At 40.6% G+C, this 19,460-nt stretch overlaps 2 long non-coding RNA genes across 2 annotated transcripts in view; one reads left to right on the forward strand and one right to left on the reverse strand.

Moving 5' to 3' along the window:
- The first annotated feature begins 5,778 nt into the window (after positions 1–5,778).
- On the forward strand, positions 5,779–8,805 carry LOC147652289 (uncharacterized). Its single transcript, XR_015289283.1, has 2 exons — positions 5,779–5,899; positions 6,240–8,805. It is a non-coding gene; the product is annotated as an uncharacterized LOC147652289 (long non-coding RNA).
- A 9,452-nt stretch (positions 8,806–18,257) lies between these two features.
- LOC111932288 (uncharacterized) overlaps positions 18,258–19,460 on the reverse strand; it is a 198,278-nt gene continuing 197,075 nt past the window's right edge. The window contains exon 8 of the long non-coding RNA XR_015288887.1: positions 18,258–18,588. This is a non-coding gene — a long non-coding RNA (uncharacterized LOC111932288). The remainder of the gene's footprint in view (positions 18,589–19,460) is intronic.

Genomic DNA, 19,460 nt, shown 5'->3' on the forward strand with positions numbered 1-19,460 from the left:
GATTCTGTTTGTACCTAAATTCACCATTGAGCCCATTTCCCCTCAGCTTCTGAGAGATGCTACCTCAAGCCTCCACCACTGGAGAGGCCCAGGAGTCAGAGCAAGATTCTGTCTCCCCTCTCATGTGCCTGAATTAAACCCCATTCCATGGACAGCGAGCAGGACAATCCCGCAGCTGCCACCACCAGCACATTGTCCTGGCACAGCCATGAGCAGCACATGTGCTCCTGCAGGCAGCACCCTGGCAATCCCCCAGCAGCCCTTATCCCCAAAAACCACCACATCGTCCCCTCCTTGTTGTGGCCATTCCTCCTCAAGAGCTCACACTTACTCCTCACAAACACAATTGCCACTTCAAATCTGTTTTCCCACAGGGCTTTTTGCTTTATCATAACAATCTGTTAGCATTTGCTGGACTGTCACATATTGTCCAGGCTCTTTTATGCAGGCTGGGGAAAAAGCCCCTCCACCTTTCCATTTTAGATTCTTATTTCTCAGTCTGCAAAAATTCCCCATGAGAATGTTGCATTTATTGTCGCTGTATATTTTTACCTTGCCCTTTTATACTCAACAAATTGCTGCCCCCTCCCCATGCCACCTGTTCTCACCTCTGGCCAGCACTTCCTTTAGTTTTTAATTACCAATTCACTTACCTGTTATGACTCTATGCAGAATCACTGACGCTAGAAAACACACTGCACGTTGCTCTCTTGTCATTGAGATGCTGGCTAGACTGGTTGTTGTCTTGGCCATGGAGACAGGATTCCACTCAGAGACCCTAAGCAATTATCTTTCTTCTTCCCCTTTGAGGCTGGAGCATAGTATTGGTAATTAAATTCATAGTTCTGTTTGTTGTGGTTTTTTTCTTATATGTTCCCATTTCCCAGAAACCTTAGGCAAAGGATTTTCTGCTGGGATGAGCAAGAAGGATCTGAGGCTGGTTTAGCTTAACTCTGGAATAAAATCTGGATTTAACAGTTACATGATGAATCATTATGTATTTTTATTTTTTATTAAAAAAACCCCCCAAAATTAAAATAAAATAAAATAAAAAAAAGCCCTAGATGTTTTGCTGAGCAGTTGAGAATTTATTAGGTCACTTCCACAGTTTGCTACAACAGAACCTGCCTGGAATGCATTTTTTCAGGGCAAGATATTCAAAAGTTAAAAATGAACTTCTGGCTAAAACCATCAGGAAGTGGACAGGGGGAAGGGAAATCCCCTGGGATGGGTCCCCTTGGCTGGAATCACTAGCTCTGTTTTCCAGTCAGGCATTCTTCTTTATTTTGCATTTCTGGGCCTTGTTTGCCACCCCACACTACAAACCCCAAGCAAACAAATCTCTCTCAGTATTTCAGGTCATTGTCAAGCTCTTGTGCTGTGAGCTGCCAGCTCCTATCTGAGTTCTCAACTGCACAGGCCCTCTTCTCCCTGCCAGGCCACTTTTTTCTATACAGACGTGCCATCTCCCTGCACCACTTCCCAATTTGTTTGTCTCTGAAGCCATTCATTATTTCCCCATTTCATTTCACTGCAGAGGTCTGATCCAAGGCCCATTGAAATGTTTCCATCAGCTTCGAATGGGATTTGAATCAGGCCCAGCATCTTTGTCTCTTTCAGGCATCCTTAGCTGCCTCTGGGTCAATATTCTCTTTTTCCTCCCCCCTTTTTCCCTCCCCTTTTCATTCAGCAATATGGAATATGCTATGGAATCTCCACTTTCCTGCATGGCCCACCCATGCTGGCAAAGATATCTGAGGCTCAGCGAGACAGAGGAGCAGGAAGAGGGTGGAGAAATTGCAGTGCACAAACCTTGGCTGGAGGTAGAACCATCTTTCGAAGGGTTTGATATTTTTCAATTTACTTTTAAGATGGCACTCATATTTGACAATATTTCTTGGGTTTCCCCACAGTTTTGTGTAAATTAAGCAGTTATCAGCTGCTTAGAATATGCAAACCAGACAAATGGTGCATTAGGTTGCTGCTGAAGGATGAAAGTTTCACAGGTATGCTGTGCAAGAGGACAGCCTTGGATGGTGTACATTTGCACTGTAATCAAAAGGACTTTGAAGATTTACAGCAGTATTTGTCCCCAAAAATACAAATCCAAATAAATAAATAAAATATAATTCAGACCTTTAAAAAAAGAAAGCCCATCTACAGTCACGGGTGCAGTTAAAATTTCAGCTCACACTTGTTTTATTTTTTTTTTCTGAATTACACAAAAGATTGTTACATCTCTTTTAGCAAAGCAACACTCCGGATGCAGGAACTGGTTTTGGCCTGCCTTCATAAAACATAGTTAAGAATTTTCAATTCTGCTAAATTCTTTTTCCTACCACAGACATTTTCCCCACACATGGAAGACTTATCAAGTATCCCTCCGCTGCTTCATCTGTTTGTTTGTTTATAGCAAGATCATTTAAGGGCAGCCTAAAGGCTTTGTGTTTCTCTTTGGCACTATCATTTCCCCCTACCTGCTGTGCTGAGAGCCCTGGGCATGGTCCAGGTCCAAGCCCGTGTCCCGTGCTCCGTGGGCACGGGTGAGCGGCTGTGCTGGGAGCTGGGACGGGCTGGGTGCACTCGTACCATGAGCATCAGGAGAGCACATCCAAGAGCAAACTTCACCCCTTTTGCAATGCTTTTTCTCTGGTCTAAGAGGTGGAGCTGGTATTTTCCCATGGCAGAGGCGCCCATAATTTGAAGTTTTAATTTCATCATTCCTGCAAATGCTGGGATTGTCTGGGATGCAGTAAACACCCTCCGAGTGTGTGACTGCTCCAAGCCCCATTGAAATCAGCAGGAGTCTTTCTGAACTATTGAATTGCAGACTTTCCTCGGGGTTGTGTACAATGCCACAGACTTAATTACCATGTTCCTGGCTGGATAAATATGCAAATGGACTTTTCAGCTGGAGGGCCTTAAAATACAGGTTGGCCACATGGCAACTAATGACTTGATTTGGGCTATATGCAAACATTTGCCAGTCAAAGGCCTCCTCCTATTCCCACAGAAGCAAAAGGCACAATTATTACCAGCTCCAGGGAGAGCACGACTCAGATGCCTTCTTTAAATAGTGGCCCATGTTCCCAAGCAGCTCAAGTCTGTCAGCAGCCTTTCCTCAGCCTTCCCTTCTTCTTCTCTCCCTGATCTGCTGTGATAAGAAAACACGTTCACGACACAGATTTTATCATAAAGGGTAGAGATTTATGCATCTGCAGGTTTCACAGCTGCAGGGCAGGCATCTTGATGCAAAAGGAGCTCCAGCTATATTCAACACATGGGTTGTTTTCACACAGAAGTGGGAGCCTTTCCCCAGGAGGAGGAAATCGGCATCTTAAATTTACCAACACCACCACTCTCCTCAGCAGCTACTGCATGATACCACCACACACTTTCTCTTAAGGTGCTGAGCACGAATTCAGGCTCTCTCAAATCATTAAAGCTTATTTGTATGGCTGATGGTGAAGGGCAAGAGGAGAATCAGCCCCACAAAGCTTGGCTTGCTGACTCAGCTCCATGGGGCTCCAAGGCCAGCTGTAAGCAGACTTGGTAAATCAGCTTCTGTTACGGGACAGAAACATCTGCTGGAAACCTGATGTCCTTAATAACTCACAATTCCCATATTGTATTTATTGGCATTCATAGTCCATTTTTGACTTTTTTTCCCCTCTCAAAAGGCTGCAATCAATAAAGCATCATTTCAGTCATATGCTTTTGAGAAGGCTCATGTCCAGGGACACAAACTGTGACTGGTGCATTGCTCAAGGAGATCAGTGCAGTATTTTTCAACAGTGCAAGAAAGCCTGGAGTGTGTGCCAGTGATGGCTTCACACCAGCTTCTCCTGATGGGCATCACAGCACAGAGAGGTAGAGTGAAACAGCAGGAGGAATTAGGATAAAAGGCCTTTTCCTGCATGCATTGCAAAACCATGCAGGTTTTGCTGTGATGTGATGAAGGAGTGGCAGTGAGAGGTGGGTGACAGGAATTTCTGGGAATTACACTTACCTGGAGGAAAACAGAGTAGATCACTCTGTAGTATCTGCCAGTTTATCACCAAGAGCTCTGCAATGTTCTGTGCCAAGACACAAGGCAGAATATTCAAATTCACCCAGGATTATTGTGCTATAATAAACGGTATAAGTTTATTAAAACTTATATTTTATATATATGTTATACTTTATTAAATCTGTAGCTCTAAATGTCCAATTTTGTGCTCATACTTTGTATCTTTTTTTTCTGAGTGCCTGCACTCGAACACTGAGCTTTCCTTTGGCAGAAAAATATTTGGATAATTGAATATGAAAGCAAATGAAACCATTTTTTAACACAAAGTGAAATACTGAGTCCCTTCTGACAAGAAGGTTGAAGAGGTCAGAAGTTTGATAGTGCTGCTCCATTAATGCCTGTGAATCAGCAATTAAGGAATTAAAATAACAGAAAAATAAGTTATTTGTAAGCTGCCTCTTAAATTACTCCAATTTGTGTCAGCAAAGACATCTAAAATAGAGGTTTGAAAACACGAGAGCAACAGTATTACAGCAACCATGCAGTGTGCATTCCAAAGAAATGACAAAGCCTTGCTGCAGTATTTGACACCACAAAAATACCCTGGGAAAGGAGAAAGGTTCAGTGGGAAGAGCAACAGACAATATGAAGTGCTCCAGAAAAGCAACCAATTGATCTCTGTCCATTCCACTTTTTCCACCCTCTGTGTATTTACCCCAACACCAATCAGAGGGGCATTGATAAGCAGAGTTTGATGACAAACAAGGGAAAATAATATATTAGACACATACAGAGATTAAAGGGAGTCAACAGACTAAGTGTAAAGTAATAATGTGTGTTCATGTGTGTGCTAGTAGGAATGTGTATGTATGTAAGTGTGCATTACAAAAGAAATCTATTCTTGCCTCTTTAATACTATATTTGTAAAAAAATATAAATTTAATCATGGCTGTACCTAAGTACTTGGATTGTTAATTCAGAATCTAAAAAACACAGTATCCATAAAAGTATAACTCTTTCCTTGACAATACTGTTGAGAATGAATTGATATTTACAGAAGAAAAGAGTTTTAGATGATCAGAGGAGAATTATGTAATTTATATCCAGTCAATGAGAAGACAAGGAGAGGAAAGCTCAAGGTAGCTAGTGCTGCTGAAAGTTTGTTTTATTTTTGTGAAGCTGTTGAGAACCATACAGGGTGCCTGCCATGCATTAACCTGTTTGGATGAAGATTCACAGCAGGTTGCTTCAGTATATTGGTGTCCTCTGCAAATCATCTGGACAGCTGGGACCATGAAATTTACCCAGATCCAAAAAAAGTTGACCCTCACCAAACCTCAGTGCCCTCTAAGGCCATATGTGCAGACCACTTCACATTTTGCACTTGTTTTGTCACTGTGGAATGACAAAAATGCTCTTGTCAAGTGGACATGAGATTTTCAGGTCCTTCCACACAGAAAACATGTCAGCAAAACTTGTCAGATGTTTTTTAACTACAGCATTATAGACACATTTTCCCTTTGTTTTTAGTGTCGTCTTCTGCAGCATGAAATAAATAAATAAAGAAAAGACAAAAGCCTGCTTGACTCAATTTTGTTCTTCTGAACCAAGTATAATCCCATCAGTTTGGTTCCATCATTTGTAGTAAACTATCCACTAATCTAAGACAGGTGGCCCTGGGTGTTAACATTTAGTCTCCTAGTAGAAAAGTGGGTGCAAAGTTAAACCACATGTTCTACTTATAAATAAGTGAGGTGTGATTAGGCAAAGTCTTTAAAACATGGGCTCAGACACACACACATGCACATGCACACCGAGTTTGCAAGGAAAAGATGCTGACACTTGCAGGCTGTGTTGTGCAGCTCTGGTCTGGACTTAACTCTTTGCCAGGTGGATCACTCTGTAGAAATCTGAGGGGCAGAAGGTTATGTTGAGCTCATTACTGTGGACAGCTTTTAAAACAAAAGCGATAATATGGACATTCTTGTGTTTCATTTATATTTGCTTACTGCTAGGCTGTGTGAATGGCTTTGCTTGTAGGAAACCTTGAAGCTTCTTAGTGCTATCTGTACAAAAAGGAGATAAACATGCCCATTTAAAAATAGGTGTAAATCTGTTTTAATTTTCATGAGCAACCTCCGATCAGCTGAGCTTTACTTTTATTGATAGGAGGAAAAAGTCTAGAAAGAGTCCACCAACTCTCTAAAAATTGTTTTTAATGTCATTTCAGGTGGAAACAAATGCCTAAAACCTGGAGCAAAGGCTGCAGCAACCCAGCAATTCAAGAACTGTGCTCACCATATACTCCCTCTTGTACAAAATGATTGTCAAAGGCTTCCACTTCTGATTTCTGCTTTATTTTCTCAAGAGGATTAAAGATGTTACTGTGTGGGTGAGTTACAGAGCAGTCGTGACTCCTGGCCAACATGTCACAGTGCAACAACATCCAGGAACCTGCTTCCAAAATTACAAAATAGAGGGGACAGAAAACTCCTCTTGGCTTTGAATTAATTATTGAATATGATCTGACATTATTTGAAGAAGCAAAGCACAGGAATCAAATTATTTCTGTAAGAATGCATTTGAGGCTCAAGTTGCAAATGTTAGGAAAGGAGATTTTTTAAAAAAAAATTGAAAACAGTTATTGCAGTACTGCTGGTAGCTTTAAAGTCTGAACCATCATAGATCTAAATGTCTTCAAACGTTGGCAAAAGAGCAATGGAAAATTAATGATGCAGTATTTCAGCAGAGATGTTCACATCATCTGTTATTTGAGGATCACAGCATTCCAGAGAAATGAATAGCTTATCCCCATTTTACAGACAAGCAGACAGGGAATTTCCGTGGCTCACCTACAACCACTCAGCCTCATGGTGACACTGCTGTGGGTAGAGCAGCTCAATATCTGCTTTCATGTCCACCTATACAAATTCTAGGCACACAAGGAACCATTGCAGCATGTCGTAGGCTTTCCAGTGCTGAATTATTTACGTCTGTGCTTGAAGCCTTGTTTCAGAATAAAGCTATTAAAATTTAAATGTTCCCTCACCCTACAAAATTGAGTACTAAAACTATACTCTTCAGGTGTAGAGAGAAACTTCAGTTATTTTTGAACTCAGTACACTTTCTTATAATGCCTTATTGCAAAACAAGAGAGAATTTGATCTAGGAAGGGAGATGAAGTTGTTTTTTTTATCGGTAGTGAATATAAATATCCTTTAGGAATAACTAAGATATGAAAAAAGGAAGATTTTAATGATATTATACCAGATGTAGCATGTCAGTAATATGCCTCTGGAAAGCCTCACAGATGATGTAGAAAGCAAAATAAAATTGTTAAATCAAAACAGTGAAATGAAAATTGACTAAAACTGATATTTTTCAGAATTAATTTTCATTGGAAACTGAAAACACATTTTCTTTTGCTTTAAATCTGAGAAACATCTACTGGAAAGTTGAGCCATCTCATGAAATTCAAATGTAGTCATCACTACTTATCCATCCTCACTAAGTACACCTAAGACCTTGGAGCACAGGCGCACCTCCACTTGCCAAAAGAAATATTTCTCCCTCCCTAAATGAGGAGACTGCAGTGCTCTGCAGTTCAGATTATTGCCACCTCCCTCCACTGTGCTGAAAAGGAGCAGGAGTGGACATCAAGGCTCTGTAAGAGAGAGAAATTAATTCCAAGAGCGTAAATGAAGCCTAAACAAGACCTATGAAATATGTATCTATTACAGATGGGTGGGGTTGTGTTCAAGTACAGTTTCGGATTTTCACCCCTCTCCTCCTCCTATCACATGTTGCTTGTTTTAGTGGTTGGCAGGAGGGAGGGGGAGAGGAACTAGCAACATGTGTGCCTATCATCACCCTGACCACTGTGCTTGTACATCTAACTCGCTCCCCTGGGCTTCGTCTGCTTTCCGTCTTCATCCCGCTCCATCCTGTGAGCGCTCACGTGTGTGTGAGCTCTGCCTGCGCTGCCTTCAGCAGGGCTGCTCTGGAGAATAAAGCTGCAGACACCATGCTCACAACATGGAACCCTCTCACTCTTCCCCTGAGAGACCTTTGTCCTGCCAATGGTCTGGTGCAAGAAGAACAGAGACTAAAGCAAACTTGTCCTTCCTTCATCAAACCCAACAAACCAAGAGCTCTTCCTTCTGGCACATCAGTACAGGAGATACCTCTCCTAGAACACAGGGTTTTTGGAGACAAAGAAGGAGAAAACGTAGGAAAGAGCAGGGTTGGAAGATTCTGTCTCTTGTAGCTTTCTACTGATGAAAAGAGGGGTAGGAGAAGTGTTATAGTGACTGGTGGCTTTCCTGGGGCTCAGGCTGCCAGCTTTGCAGGAGAACCTCATCAAATCTTCTGTCTCCTACCTTGGCCCCAAGAGTGAAGTGAGCTCCAGGAATTTTTGTTGTGAACAAAATGCATCTCACCGCAACTGTGCAACACCATACAACAAGATAGAACCATGAAACAACACAAGAAATGTTAAAGTGAAAGTAATTATCTGTTTCACTGGGGCTCAACTGACAGAGTCCTCCCTTGCATTCTAATTTAGTCAAAACCATCTGCTCATACAGCCTGTACCAAGGTGCCCATATTAAATGGGCCAAGGATCAGTAATGGGCAGGTCCTCTAAAAGTCATTGTAAATGTACAATTAACATGTTCTGAGGATGTTTCCATGAAGAAGCCTTTTCTTAAGCAATGCTATTAATTGTTGTGATTACTAAAAACTTTCCGATTTATCTCATTAGCAATAAAAAAGTGTGTGTTTCTCCAAGTATTTGATCAAAATAAGTGAAAAGAAATGTGTGAGAAAAAATGACTGCTGGAAAAACAAAAGCTAAGTCAAAAATTTTCAGATTTTAATTTTTATCAAAATAAATAAAAAAAAAAGCTCCTGGTTTAGATAACCATTAACAAACTCCTGGTTGCCTGCCCTGATTTTCCTTTCTTCTAATAATCTACAAATATTATCAAGGTACATACCTGCACCTTCCATGTGATGAACTGGGATATCTTTCCTGCTAAGTTTATTAAGAATGGTATAACTGGCCAGATGTCTGGTTCACAGCAGAGAATATCAGAATGTTTGTGTTACATGGGGCTGGGTTACTTAAATGACACACATTTCAGCAAATCCAACACAAGGCACAGGAACAAAAGGCCTGGATCACCAACAGAAAAACCCAAAGAATGCAGGTTCACTGGAAAAGACTTTCCAGAAATGGGAAATAATTCAGTTTCTGGAATATAAGCTGCAAGTGCAGAAACATAGCTAAGATGTCAACATGGTTAGTGGGTAGAGAGGGTGGAAAGAGGTGGAGTTGGAAGTACTCCATAGGGGAATCATCTGAGGACCTACCTCCACAAGAAATAATGAGGCAATTGTGGATGTCTACCTGCATGAGCTCCAAGTTTTGTCACTGAAACCCTCAGGAGCTGAATTAAGTGCAGAGTGAACACACAGGACCATGGAGAATTTAGAGGACTCATCATCCCAGCTGTTCTTGAAATTAGACCACAAATATTTTATTACCTGAGAGACTGAAACTCAAGCATAATAGACACAGCCATCCTGGATGTGTACAAGCATAGACAGAGAAACAAAGCTGACTGAAGGGTTCAGCCAGTGAGGGCTAACATTTATACCTGGTTAGAAAACTGCTGGCAGATGTCAAGAAGAAACATGAGTTTATCTTTAAATGAAAAAAAATAGACTGATGCGGACTGCCATCATGTTTGTGAGGAACCCTCCTTACTGATCTCAGCCCCAACTAGTCCAACATTTTGACTTCCACAGCCCACAGCTGAAAGCACAGGGTTCTGATGCCATAGCTGTTACATAAAGACCCTATTCCTATAGCACTATAAATGCAAATGATTGTGAAAGGATACTCAGTGAGGTTCAGTAATAATTCAAATCACAAATCCTTTTGCCATGCTACTCATATAATATGATATTTTTTATGGAAGCCCTTCTGCCCCTCCAGAAGGCATTAAATTGTTATTCATATTTCAGATTAAAAAATTCAGGAAGATTATTAAAAGACAGGCAGTGATAGCAAGATAGATTTGAGGCATGTGTGTATGCCTCATGCCTTCTATAGCAAGTGCTCCTGCTCTAGAAATATAAAAAGGAAGTCAACTGAACAGCATGAAAATGGATGTAAACATGGAATTACAGAGATCAATCTCCAGAAGTACAATAGCATTTTTAAGGGAAGGGTGTGTAATTTGAACAAACACAGCTGAAGGCAAGAATTAGCACCATATGCATAATCACATAAATCAAGATAAATAAGATTGGTAGAATTACACATGACGCTTGTTTGCTCTGAAGAGCAGTGAAATAGATAAACAAGGATGTCTCAGGCTTAGCAGGAATTGCTATGCTGAGTGGCAGCCTTGGTAGGCTGCTAGTGCTTTTCAAATGCATTACTAGAGAAATAATCATGGTACAAGAATCAGAGCTACTGAAACTCAGGCTACAGGGCTCCACTGATAGCCAGCAGTGATGCAGGTGCAAGGGGAGACATGTTTCTCTTAAACAGCTCATTCATTTTAAGTCTCAGTTCATTTGCCACTGAAAATATGAAAGCAGTATGCTGGAGAGAAAAAAAAATCTGTTAATGTGTGCATACCAGCTCTCCAACAAGCAGTCATATTTTAAAAGCTTATTCATGTAGTTGTAAAGGTGGTGAAGTTTTGTTTTGGATCCTTCACTGGCATAAAGTAACGTGGTTTGATTTTTTTTTAATGTGCTGGTTAATTTATTCCTAAAAAGTGTATTTTTATGCAGCTCTTGCTCCTGAATTTGACCTAATGAACTCAGAAACATTAGAAAAACCCAAAGTGAGATCAGTCATTAATATTAAAATGCAGAGTCCAGCAAATTCAGAAAGAAGCTGATATATTCAGAAATGATGCTTTGCCACTGAGGAGGGACTGAGCCTCTCAGATAAAGTGTGCTGGGGCTCTGGGCCATTGCTGTGAGCATTGTGGTGCAACAGGAGCAGGTCTGCAGAGAGCAACACTTGGTTGTCAGTGAACACCAGGTGACTGAGAGGTTTGTTTTTCACCATTTGCGTGAGCTGAATGTCCACCACCACAGGGCTGTAACTGCAATTAATGATTGGAGTCCTCCAATTTAGCTCATCCCAGAAGAATTCCAGTTTATGTCCTCAGGGCTGCTCCAGGCTGACCTGGAGCACAGGAGGTGAGGACAACCAGATTTACTTCCAACACATGCTCTGGGAATACCGAAGAGAGGAGCAGTCCTGTGAGCATACAGAACCACAAAACAGAAAGCAAGGTCTGCAAGCTTTTCTTTGAAGTTCCAAATAAATTTCTTTCACTTGGGAATTATGGAAGTTATTGATTATAATGTGGAAGTTATTGATAATAGGACAATTGGGAAGATTGAGACCATCTAGGTAGGAATGTTATAATAATTTCTCTTCCATGTGGCTAATGAGGAAAGACATATGAAGAGATGTGTAAAGCACAAGTTAAGGGCTCTTAACAATGCTGGCACAGATAAATCTGAACTGATTTGGTTTTGGTTTGGTCTCCTCCAGCTGTCACAGAACAGCTGCTCTTCAGCATGACTGTATTTTCTACTTTTTTTCAAGTGTAATACCATTAGCTCAGAAATTTTCCTGTTATTCTAGAAAAACACAGGTCTCACACTCATTAAAGAAATTGCTGGGACTTTGTAAGGCTACAGGTGACTCTTCAGAAGGAGCTGCCTACAGCATTATTAAATGCTTTCTTGCACCCTGGTGTCTTTGATAGGAATCAGGATATTCTTGTGAAATAAACCAGGAAACTTTGCTTTTGCCACCTTTAGCAATTTTCAGAGGTCAACTGCTTCAGTGCAGTGCCACAGTGCAAGAGCCTCCTTGCAGCTCTGGGCTGGGGTTGGAGGAGGCTGGGGTTGGTACGGCGGAACTCCCTCCGTGTCTCACTTCCCCTGCAACTGTCAGATGTAAAAAGAAAAAAGGAAAGAAAAGGCACAGGAGTGCAGAGATAAGAGGCAGAGCTCAGCTTTTCTTTGATCTCCTTCTCTGTTGCAGGCAGAGGAGATCAAAGACAAGAGGCATAACAGAAAGCACGTGAGACGGGCATGCCTGTAAGAGGTTGTCACTTGGAGTGCCTTGGCTCTGGCTTTGGGAGTATGGCTGCTTGGGAACACCACACCTCCTTGAGTGGGAGCTGCAGCAGCTGGGACAGAGGGCAGGGGACTTATTTTCACTCAGAGAGCACAAGGGAGTGCAGCAGCCTTTCCTCCAGCCAGCCTTGCTGCTCGCTGGTGGGCACCAGGAGTGAGCGCGACCTTGGCTGCGCGGCTGTGGCGGAATTAGGCTCAATTTACACGAGCCTAATTCAGCCCAGGCCCACTCTTGGAAGGTCTTTCTGGAATGGAAATATCCTTCCATTGTACTGGAAAAGCAACTTGTGCCAACAGAACTCCGCTGTTGATGTTATAACCTTTCTGTGGCGTGCCAAACAGTCAGGTGGAAATGGCAATGGGTGTTTTTTACCACTTTACCTGCAACTACATTGAAAGCTTTTGCTTGTGCCATCCACGGATCACACCTCATTCTACCCTTGAACGACACAATTATGCCAGAAAAGTCTGCTGTGCAGGCTTAAGAGGGAAAATGTGGTTCCATTTTATCACATTGGAGTTTTCTCATTAAACTTATTTGGACTGGGATTAGGCTATTAGAGAAAATTTAACCCCAAATGATTGGAATGGAGAGAAAACCAAATTAAAATATTCTCATATGCTACAAAGGAAACAGCCCCCAAAGAAATTATAGAAAATATAAAAATGTATAGATTTATAGGGGGGAAAGAGGTAAAATGGTAGAAGAATTCAGTAAGATACTCTAGTTGAAATAGCACAACCTGAAGGAAAAAAAAAAAAAAAAGCAAAGAAGAAAAAAATAAATTAAAAATATTTGAAGTATATTCTGTACTCAAATAATTCTTTTATGTGAGGACCTGCAGTGTTCATGTATAATATTCCATAAATTAGAGTTAATAGGCTTGTTTTAAGGTTGTACAACTTAGATTTCAACAAGAAACTCTTGATACATATAAATAAGTTTCAAGGTGAAAATGATGTCACTGTACCTGAGTTAAATATATATGTTTACTTATATTGAATATATAAGTGATTAGTAGGGGTTTTCTTTGCATGCTTGGCTCCTAAGTATTTGTATGACTCCAGAATCTTTAGTTATTTAGTAACTTTTGCTATTAATTGAATTAGCTCTTTTTAACTCCTTTTGTTTCTCCTCCAACTTTGTCTTACCTTGAATTTTCTAGCTCTTTGAAGATGCTGAGTGCTTTTTAACACTGATTGATAGAAAGGGGATGAAAAACTAAGACAGTTCTGTAACACAGACTGCCTGCAGTTGGGGTGGCAGAGCAGTCTGGGAGCAGTCAGGAGGCCCCAGGGGATGGCTCCACCAGGAATTTATTGCTTTACTTGTCCCTCCTCCTTCCCCACCATCTAGAGCTAGCACTCTCCTCCTTTCCATGTCCCTCTCTTTCCTTTTGATAACTTCTCTTTTCCTTCCTTCACTTTCTTTGCCCCTTCTCAACTCTTTAGCCTTTCTTGTTTCTAACCTGTTTTTTCCTCACACCTTGTGGTTTCTCCAGGACTGCTCCCATCTTCTCACACTATGGAAAGCTTGACTCTTTCTTCCAGCCTCCCAGAATTTCGGATTTAGACCATTTATAATTCAACAATCCTGTCTTAGCAATGTGTGGAATTATTCATTACACTCTCCCATCAATTCCCAAATTATTTTCATTAGCATTCCTTGGTTACTCAGGCTAAACTGGACCAGAATGATAGATTTACCCTCAAGGGTGGGAGAGGAAGGACCTCCCTGCACATTCACATTCTCACCCTCCTGTGCTCCTGCCTTTTCTCTTTGTCTCACCCTTTGCCTTTACTCCTGTTTTGCTACCCTCTTGTTAAGGCAACATAGATCCAACCCCTCTCCTCTCCCATCCATCTTCTGCCGTGACCTTTTTCTGTGTTGCCAATGCCGGTTCCCTGTGTTTGGCCACCAGACCTCTGGCACACCTATCCTGGGCTCTCAGGTATCATGTGCTGCTCTTGGACTTCAGGGTGCTTAATATTTTTGACAAATCAGTCCCATAATGGAATGAATTGGACATGCAGCTGAAGCTGTTTGGCTGGACAAGTTAATCCTTAATACTATAGAAATGAAATACACCGTGAACTCAGATAACATATTGGTCAAAAAGAATAAAAAACACCCAGAGCTGGAAAGAAATAAATCCAAGCAGTTGAAGCCTTGTGTATTATGGAACTGTTTAGACACTGTGTTGATTTTTCAAAGAGTATAAACTAGCAGCCCTTTTGGCATTGAAACGTTTTAAGTAGCTTTTTATATGACAGTACCATGAGATATTCATTTGTCTGCAGCAGGCTGAAGGAAGGAATGACTGGATCTCCCAGACAGGAAGATATAAACAGACCTTGAAGAGGTCAGACGAATTCATGTTTCATAACAGCCTGAAGGGAGCTGTTGCAGAGAGGTTAAAGCTGGTTAAGCATTTTTCCCCATGGATCCGGAAGCAGAAGCTTAAGCCTCACTCCAGACTCGTGTCAAAGGTTTTGTTAATCAACCCAGATGTTAATGGCTATTTAGTACTTTAGGCCAAGCAGGCACAGGCAGGTGGACAGTGTGCCACTGCTTGCATGCTACCTTTGACTTAACTAGTCTGATAGGTTTGTGTTGGGTCACTGAAAAGAGAAAAGCAGCTCTGAAGCATCCATGTCATTATCCAGCCCTCCATGGGACTGCTGTGCTTGGGGTCTCAGCAAAGCAAAGGACGTGCAATGCTTTAGAGTCTAATCAATATTTCTCCTGGCTGGGGAACATTTCCCTGGTGCATATTTTAATCATTCCAGTTTGGTGAGTGATGAAATAATAGGGTTTTTTTCCTAGAATTTATTGTAGGTTGGAAGAGAAAGGACGGTCAACAGTCAGACTGCCAATACAAATCAAATCCACATTTTGGCTTAACATTTTAAAATATTTAGGAATACTAGTTTTCTGCCTCTTAATTCTATAAGAAGTTTCTAAAGAGCAAAAGAAAACTAAATTATCTTATGATGGCAGCAAGCAATTGCAACAAATCTTGTCTTGCATAAATACATTTTCTGTTTTGCTTCTCAGGACGACTTCAGAATTTTTCCAACATAGGGGTTTTATCCATGAAGCAGAAAATACAGACTATTTTGTGGTGGGAAACATGCTAAAGTCAAGCAGCTGTGGCAATTTGAGACTATTTTCAAACACAGTCATCTTGCTGCTGCATGTTCAGCTCAACACATTTGACAATTTAAAATTCTCTGCTCAACTGACTCTTCAATTTGTTTCCTCCCCAGCATGATGGGCTGGAAACCACCTATTGCAAAGTCTACAACACAAAGTGATACTAAGGGCTCAGGCTGGGAGAAGAAATTAATTCCTTCCCATGCAAATGCCGTCTGAAAGTCATAGGTCATCAAAAAAAGCCTACTAATTATTACCACCACTTGATTTTTCACTTTGATATTGCATATGCAGCTCAAACTACTGGGAAGTTCAGTAGCTGTACAGTAGCAGATAAACTTGTAAATGTGTGCACCAAATTTGGGGGAAAAAAATAGGTAGTTTCATTGATACTTTCTGTGCATCTGCAGTCCTTATGTTTGTGTTAAAACTGGACTCCAGGCTAAAAGATGAGCATGAAAGGAAATAATTATAAATTATCTGCATAAAATCTGCAACAAATTACCTATAAAACTATAACTATCTAAACAGGATGACATTTACTTTATAGGTTCATGACTTCCTTTCTTTAAAGTTAGCTAAGAAGAGAGCAAAGTAATTACAGTTCTCTTTTGATTGATTAAACATGACATATATGCTAATATGAAAGTAACTTCTGTCCTTTGTTACCCAAGCTTCTGGTTTAAAGCAATTTTGAAGATAACAGATATAATCTCACCAGTGCTGCCATTTCTAACGTATATGCCAAGAAAGTAATTCCTCCACCTTTTTTCTCCAACAGAGAAAGCATATTTTATCCTTCATGTTTCAGATTTCGGGTACAGAAGTTGGTTGATATTGCAGCCATAAATCCTCTGTTTCTTTGCCATTATATATCAGGAAAGCTCTGTGCCACCAGTAGAATAAATAATTCTGCCTTTTCACAAAGGTTGTCCCACTGATTTGATGGAGATCATTTGACTGAATAAGGTTGATGGAATATAGTGCAGCAGGAAAAAAAGAAACACCTGCTGAATTTCACATGAAAATGCTACACACAGGAACAGTGTCCATCTCGTTCACCTGCACATCATTCTGGCTCGAGTATCAAGAGACTCTCATTGCAATTGAGGTTCATGGAATTCAGCTTCTATAAAGCTTTTTTTACTGCATAGTTTTTGATTAAATTAGAGTTTCATCTATCCTCTAATTTCTTACCTTGATGCCTTTATGCTGTTTCATTTTAATGTCAGCATAACACTTATATTTATGGTGTGGATGTATGCTCTCTTTGCCACCTCTCCTGTAAAAGGTAGAGATTCAATTCCCCAAATGGATCCTCAGCTCTCTCATCATCTGCTTGTGTCCCTTCTCTTCATTCTCTGGTTCCATTCTGCCCTTCTGTTGAAACCAAAACACAGCATGACAGCATGCTAGCTGTGGTCACACTACTGTGAACAAAAATGAGCTTCAAACTCTCTGAACTTAGCAGAGACATCCCAAAAATACATTCACCAAATAGATGTGTTTTTCTTTTCCCAACACTGCATCATATTACATACTTAAATTAAACCCAGTGGACCAAATTCCTCTCTGGATTAAGTTTAGTAATGTCTGTGGAGTCCGGTGAGAGGGAATTTGGACCAATAGCTATTAAAATTTCCAGTTCCCTCCCTGAAGCAATGCTCTTTTACTGATATTAATATTACCCTCCAGCTTATTAACTGCATGAAGAAACCTGGGAGGAAAGTGATCCCAGAATTCAGTTTCCTTAAGTCTTCAAGCACACACACTGCTCTGGCAGAGGTCTGTCCCTGTTCCTTCCCACCCTCCCATTTCCCCCTACCACGAAGGCGCCTGACATTCAGGTTAATGCTGGGGTTGCAGCAGGTGACTACCATGGAGGGAAAAGGGATTCTCTAGGAATATTGGTTCTGGAGATGATGATCCTAAAGGAATAGTACAGCAGGATGTCAGAGATTATTTTATGACTCGAATCATGTACAAGATGTAACATGGACAAAATTTTCAGTGGGAGGGCAGCACGGCCTGGGGATGGAATGAGAGGAAGGGAGAAAGAAGAGGGGATGTGTTCGGGATCAGAGGTCTTTCACAGGGGAGGAACTCGGCTTTGCTTCCAGAGAAACCATAATGTGCAGGTCCAGAAGCACAAATCCCAAGTTCTTCTAAAGTAGGTGAATAATTTGAAGAATAATCACAGAACCACAGAATACTCTGAGTTGGGAGAGACCCACAAGTATCATCAAATCTGGCTCTTAAGGACCCATAGAGGGATCAAACCCACAACCTTGGTGCTATTAGCAGCATGCTCTAACCAGCTGGGGCACCCAGCAATTAAATATCTTTGATTTTTATGATATTTATAAATTTAAGCAAGCAGAGAGTAGGCTTGAGAGCAGCCCTTCACAAGATAATTCACTCTCACTGTCTTGGAGGTATCTGAGCAGCTTGCAGTACTTTTGCCTAAATGCAAGGACAAGATACACAAGGGTTTTCTATTTGGTTCCTTCCTGCTGTATTTCTGTTTTCCTTGGCTGGCTCTCTACTCTGAGCTACATGCCATGGTTTTGTGCTTGGTGTGTTACACCCGAGGGGTACAGCAAAGATTCAGCCTAAATTCATTGCCTGGAGAGCTGCAAACTGCTGAAAAAGGCTTCCAAGGAACAAAAGCCTGTGTCTTGAAGCAGTCTTCTGCTGGAAAAGTAGAAAGGAGGTTGATAATAAAATTTTAGAAAGAAAGAATATTCTAGCAAAAAAACAACCAAACAAAAATTGTTCCAGCTTCCATATTTTTCCTATTATTTCTTAAAGTGTAAGCACAAATCACATAAAATAAATGAGTATTACCCAAACTACACTATTCACAGGACACTATCTTAGATTAATAGATTTGACAACAAAGGAGGAGACTTTCATAAATAAGACTAAAACTTTATATTTCTTTTTGTAGATGATCTACCTTATATAATTGTTACCATCTGTAACCCAGAAATGGCACTGTAGTAATAGTGCCACAGAACTGCAGTGCTGTGTCCTTGACTTTTGTACAGTATTGTATCTCTCAGGTCTCTCTTGGCACAGTGCTAATTTACACTAGTTAAAGATCCAGACCAGAGCAGTTTTCAGGAGGAGATGACGGATTCATGAAGTCTAAGTGACTGAATACAGCAGTAATTCATTAGCTCCAAGCTATATTTGAAAGCTTGACCAGAGTTGACTGCAAAGTATAGCATATGTAGGCCTAAAAAAAAAAAAAAAAAGAAAAAAGAAAGAAATTAAAAGACAGGAATAAAATTTAGGAAAACCCATAGATAATTTGCCTTGAGTTTAATAATAGATCTGCAACTTAATTTATTTTGGCGTGACTCGAAGTAATGGAAGAGGAAGAAATAGAAGAGCAACATGACTGAATTGACTCTGCATTATGGTTTTCTTGAAGAAATGTATTGCATACCAGTTTGCTTTTCTTATATATTCTCCAGACAGACTGCCTCTGTCTAGTGCACTGGTTTTCAGCTAAGCTCTTCTCTGCTGCAGAAAACACAGCTGCTCTCTACGTTTCTATTTTGAGTTTAGCTGTGGGTCCTTTTGACCATTAATAGCATGGAGCAAGTCTTGCTGGAGAGTAAAAGCCATAAGAGCCATGATGTGTAAATTTATTGATTCCAGTCCAGGGATATCTGGATGCTATAAGTCTCTGCTTTTCCAGTCTACATTTAAATTGATATTAGTGCTTTAAATACAAGGTCTTAATTATTACTTAACTACCTAAACCAATAGTACATTAAATGATATTTCCTTGTTATAACATCTCCAGGTTTCTGGAAATCACTGGTTAATTTACTGAACAATTTTCTTAACCGTCACCTTCTCCATCCACATCTGCACTGGTGAAATATCACTTAATTCATTTTCAACTTGTTCATTATGATCACCCACAAAAGGAGTTCAGAGGTGACCCACTGTGAAGTGCTCACAGTCCTTGTGTAGATGAGCTGCCAGGCTTTGATCCTTGAAATTATTTTGTCTCTTTTCCTTTGGCCACTTCTCAATAATCTCTTCAGAGTGTTGTCAAAGATGTTTTAAATTACTTTTTTATTTCTTTGTGAACGA

This window comes from Cyanistes caeruleus, chromosome 7 (genome assembly GCF_971803275.1).
Source record: "Cyanistes caeruleus chromosome 7, bCyaCae1.hap1.1, whole genome shotgun sequence".
Taxonomy (NCBI): Eukaryota; Metazoa; Chordata; class Aves; order Passeriformes; family Paridae; genus Cyanistes; species Cyanistes caeruleus.